Source organism: Labeo rohita, unplaced genomic scaffold (genome assembly GCF_022985175.1).
Source record: "Labeo rohita strain BAU-BD-2019 unplaced genomic scaffold, IGBB_LRoh.1.0 scaffold_1018, whole genome shotgun sequence".
Lineage (NCBI taxonomy): Eukaryota > Metazoa > Chordata > Actinopteri > Cypriniformes > Cyprinidae > Labeo > Labeo rohita.
In genome coordinates this window covers 8,557-14,335 of record NW_026127140.1, presented here as the reverse complement: position 1 = coordinate 14,335, position 5,779 = coordinate 8,557, and positions in this window count along the sequence as shown.

Sequence of the window (5,779 nt, the reverse complement as noted above, 5' to 3'; positions counted from 1 at the left end):
CTCAACATGAACGCCATACTTGTCTTGTGTTCATCTTATACTCTGCATTGAAATGTTTTTCCTTCTTTTGTTGGGTCATCTTGCAAGTATTTGGCTGTACACTGCAGGTTTTTCTCAGTTGCTCTGATCAAACATTTTATAACATTGTGCTTTTTTGTTCAACACCACCAGGTTTTCTGGTACAACACACTTTAAACTAAAGCAACTTTTAAATGTCTTGGAAATCTTCATACAGCCTTAGACTTTATAATATAATAAAACTATTTCTTCTCTATAGCTTTTGTGAGAGCTCTGTTGATTTGACCATTTTGCTACTCAACTTCAGCTAACTGGACTAACTGTATGTATGTGTAACAGCTCAAGCTTATTCTGTTTTGTTAATAGAGTTTCTAAAGGCTTAATTGTGTTTTAAGACAATTAAGTTCCCCACCATAAAAATAACTGACTAAAAAACAGCAATGTTGAACAGGGGTTGAATAATTATGACATACCTGTGTTATTAAAAAACTCAAAAACTCAAAGACATTACATTATATATTGACATTATCACTTTTAATATACCAGTAATCTGTTAGAGATGCAATTTTTATAAAGTCCTGGATCTTCACAAAAGCTTGTATTTGTAAAGTACTATCGTCTCTGGGGGGTTGAATAATTTTGATTGCAACTGTATATATATATTTTTTTTTTCTGAACTGCTGGTAGTTTAATTTTTTCTCTCAGACGGTTTATCAATTTCTATTTTCGTTCTTCATTTCCATGTTCCTCTGCATTTATTGGCCAATTCTTTGCAAAGACCCTATCGCCATACCAAGGAATATACTTAGACAGTTCCTCTTCATTCAGTAGTCTGGCAACAGCAGGATCAATCTGAAATACATCAAAATAACATTTTTAGCATGTGTTTAGTTGTATGTGTCAAAGTAGTTCAATTATTGTCTGAGCCACATTATACCACACTCTTTGTCATTCATATCTACAGGGGTTGGACAGTGAAAGTGAAACACCTGGGTTTAGACCACAATTAGTATGGCGTTTGTCCTCCTTTTGCAGCCAATACAGCATTATTTCATCTTGGGAATGACAAATACAAGTCCTGCACAGTAGCCAGAAGGATTTTGAGCCATTCCTTTCGCAGAACAGTGGCCAGGTCACTATGTGATGTTGGTGTATGAAAACATTTCCTGACTCGCTCCTCCAAAACACCCCAAAGTGGCTCAATAATATTCAGATCTGGTGACTGTGCAGGCCATGGGAGATGTTTAACTTTACTTTCATGTTCATCAAATCACTCTTGTCACCAGTCTTGCTGTGTGTATTGGTGCATTATCATCCTAATACACGGCACCACCTTCAGGGTACAATGTTTGAGCTATTGGGTGCACAAAGTCAACCTTCACACTCTGCTCTTATTGGTGGAATGTGCGATCAGTAAAGACTGGCCACCAGGCTGCATAAATATAGCCATGAAACCTCCAACACTATATTGGCCAGTGTTTCAGTTTCATTGTCCAACCCCTGTATGTATGTATCTATCTATCATTACAAAATGTGGGTAATTTTTAAACACATCTATGTAACAACAAAAAAAAAAAGCTTTCCTAAATGAACTATGATTTATAAGCCGCTTTCCTTTTGGGGCCTAAAACTGGGGGATTTTTGTTGAGAATTATACAATATTTTTCTCTGTGTGTGTTTTTGTGATGGTGCCTTGACTGAATTAGGGTTGTCCTGGATGAATAAATATAACACTAGAATTGCCAGTAGATGGCAGCAAGTCCCTTTTTAATAAATGATTCAGTGAATCATTCCATTAACAGATTAGTTCAAATAGCTGATTCAGTTAGAAACAAATCAAGTGACTGCCTTTATGAATGGATCATCATTGGTTCACTCAATTCATTCAAAAATGAATTCAACTATTTTTGAGCTTATGCGCAGAGTGCTGACCTATGACATCAGAACCCTGAAAGCTCAGAAGAACGAAACAGCAAAGTATAGTAAAGTTATGTTTACCACTTTATTTTACTCATAAATTGAAAAACACCCTTATAAAACCCCATAGGAAAATCTAGAAGAAACCAGTTATGACATGCTTAACATCCCAGTGTGGCTGAAGTGCACGTGTGAAACGCAGTCTAAGATTTAGTGGTCTAAGAGTGGTCGAAAAATCATATGACACCTTTTAAATTAATCGTATTTTTTTTTTTTTTTTTTTTACAGCTTCTTTACCGAGGGATCGAAGTCTGTTTGCATCACAGAATCATTATTTTTCTGATTATCCCATTAAAAGGTGGTTTAAAACAATCCGTATTGTATCACTGGTTGTGTTGTGTGTTATTCAAGCTAGTAGGGATTTACTAGTTTTCAGTGGCTATGAAACAAACGTCGCAAACATCGTGTTAATGTAGAATCTTAACAAGTGACATACCTTATCTTCCTCCATTTTTGTCAGGTTCTCCTCGGGGACGCCCCTCTCTCTCAGTGCAGAGATGAAGTCCATATTTGCTGCGGGCAATTAGAAAGTTAATGATGGAGATTTCAACCGCCAGCGCGTACACTACACCACCAGAAGCATTCGCAAGGCGCGAGATTTTCTCGCGATAGTTGTGAGAAAATGGGTTTTTAGTTGAGAACAGAAAAAAAATTCAATCGTGATAACGAGAAAACAACTTTTGTTATGTCAAGATAACGAGAAAATTAAGACATGATCACGAGAAAACAAGACGGAAAAAAATTATCGTAAAAATATTTTACAATATTACTGCGCTTGCTGTATTGTGGATCACATACAGGGGTTGGACAATGAAACTGAAACACTGGCCAATATAGTGTTGGAGGTTTCATGGCTATATTTATGCAGCCTGGTGGCCAGTCTTTACTGATCGCACATTCCACCAATAAGAGCAGAGTGTGAAGGTTGACTTTGTGCACCCAATAGCTCAAACATTGTACCCTGAAGGTGGTGCCGTGTATTAGGATGATAATGCACCAATACACACAGCAAGGCTGGTGACAAGAGTGATTTGATGAACATGAAAGTAAAGTTAAACATCTCCCATGGCCTGCACAGTCACCAGATCTGAATATTATTGAGCCACTTTGGGGTGTTTTGGAGGAGCGAGTCAGGAAATGTTTTCATACACCAACATCACATAGTGACCTGGCCACTGTTCTGCGAAAGGAATGGCTCAAAATCCTTCTGGCTACTGTGCAGGACTTGTATTTGTCATTCCCAAGATGAAATAATGCTGTATTGGCTGCAAAAGGAGGCCAAACGGCATACTAATTGTGGTCTAAACCCAGGTGTTTCACTTTCACTGTCCAACCCCTGTAAATGCAGACTTGGTGAGCAGAAGATAATTTAAAAAAAAAAAAAAAACCTAACCAAACCAAACATAATTTCGAAAAAGGTGATTATTCCAAAGCATATTCCAAGTCACATTCTAAAACCATGATTGTTTGTTAAGTAAAGCGATGAGTGTTTGCATAAGTGAGGAGTTCGTGTGAGGCACTGATGAATTATTTGATCAGTTGTGTTTGAAAAAGAAAATCAAGATCCTTCCTGTTAGATTTTTGTGTGTTACATAGAAAATTGTGTCTTGTGTTTTGCAAAAAGTGTTCTAAAAAACTGAAAACTGAGTCAAAGGCCGAGAATTAGCGTATGGTTTTGTAGATTTGGTGTGTGCTTTTGGTGTATGAGTCTCAGTTTTTCAGAAATGGTCTGACAAGTAAAGATTATGTGTGTAAGCAGTTGAAAAAAAACTGTAGAATGATTTCTGAAGCATCATGTGACACTGAAGACTGGAGTAATGATGTTGTAAATTTAGCTTTTTGCATATAGTACAATATATTACATTTTGATCATATAAATGCAGGCTTGGTGAGCAGAAGATAATTTTTTTTTTTTTTTTTAAACATTACAAATCTTACTGGTCAAAAAATTGGACAGGTAGTGTATATCAACCATGTGTACTTGGACAGAAACCAAACATAATTTTGAAAAAGGTGATTATTCCAAAGCATATTTTATAAAGGCATGATTGGTTGGTGTTAAGTAAAGCGATGAGTGTTTGCACAAGTGAAAGTGAGGAGTTAGTGTGAGGCACTGATGAATTAGTGTGGCGTTTTGATTGGTTGTGTTTGAAAAAGAAAATCAAGATTCTTCCTGTTAGATTTTTGTGTGTTACATAAAGAATTGTGTGTTGTGTTTTGCAAAAAGAGCTTTATGAAATTGAAAACTGAGTCAAAGGCTGAGAATTAGCATATGGTTTTGCAGATTTGGTGTGTGCTTCTGGTTTTGGGTGTCAGGTTTCAGAAATTGTGTAACAAGTAAAGATTATGTGTGTAAGCAGTTGAAAAAAACTAAAAATTTATCTAAACTTGGTATCTTTGTTAATTTAACACAAACAGATACATATAAATAAAAGTGCTATCAAAATTAGTGCGTTAACACATGCGATTAATTTTTTAGTTTAACAGCAATAAAACTAATGAATACAGGGGCAGAGCTACGGTTGGCCACCCCACCCATAACTGCTGCTTCTGTCTCTTTTTCCAAACAGAAGACTTTTCAGACACGCACTCTACTTCACCTCAGCGCTCAATGCTAATCAAAAGAGCATGGGAAAGGTACAGTGATGAGGGAGCTTCAGTAGAACATCACTGAACTGCAGTCAGATGAGATGGCAGTAAAAACGAATTGTCCTGTCAGCTGTTATACTGTGCTCATAGCATATGCTCTTTAATTGCACACACAAATGCAGAAATGAAACTATGAGCATGAAGTTGCCAAAAAAGGTGATTAAAGCTGTCTTAAAACTGTCCATGTATGTAAGTATTTGTCATATAAGTCATATGTAGGAACATCTTTGAAATGATTTTCAAAAAATGTGCGATAAATGAGTTAATTATTTTTAAATTAGTTGACAGCACTAATAGATAATAAATAAAAAAAAATGCTAATTTTGCTGCAGTCTCTTAATTGTTTCCAAAGCTGTATATATATTAGAGATGCACAACACAATTTTTTGAATGTTTAATTATTTCATATTAACATTGACTAAATTCTAAAAAAAACAAAACAAAAAAAACAACAACTTCTGTTAGGCTCACATTCACTCACTAGAAACATAAAGCATCTCTGCTTTATCATAGAAGATTAAACTGGTAATTTCTAAACATTAATTGGATAGGAAAAGCATCCAGTTTTGCTAAAAAAGCATTTCCCTCAAATAAGTGTAACTGGGTGAACTATGAAGAACACACCGGAAGCAAAAAGGTTTTTCTTGGGGTTTATTCTGACTCCTGTGTTGCGAAAATGACAGCAGTCAAATGGAGCAAAGTTCAATACATTTTAAATTGGTTTTAGAACCTCACACTAAAAGAATTTGACACAGTGCACAGTAACTTTGAATATGATGCTGAATCAAATATAACAAAATTCACCTTTAAACACAGTAGATAGATGCCAAATCCAATAAACTGTAGAAGATGTAGAATGTAATCTGTAACAATACATGCACTGATCAATAGTGGAATGTGCTGAAACACACGGGACTTGAACTAATTACTAAAAGGAAAATTTAAAGAAAACTAAATAATGTAGAAATTAACCGGAATACTGTCACAGCTGTGTCGAGGAAGGCACACGAAGATGGTGATACAATCAATAGTTCGTTTAATAAGATCCAAGAGGCAGGTAAATCACACAGATGAAGGGTAGATACACACCAAAGCAAACGTAATACCGAACACAGACTGAATGCACAGAATGAAC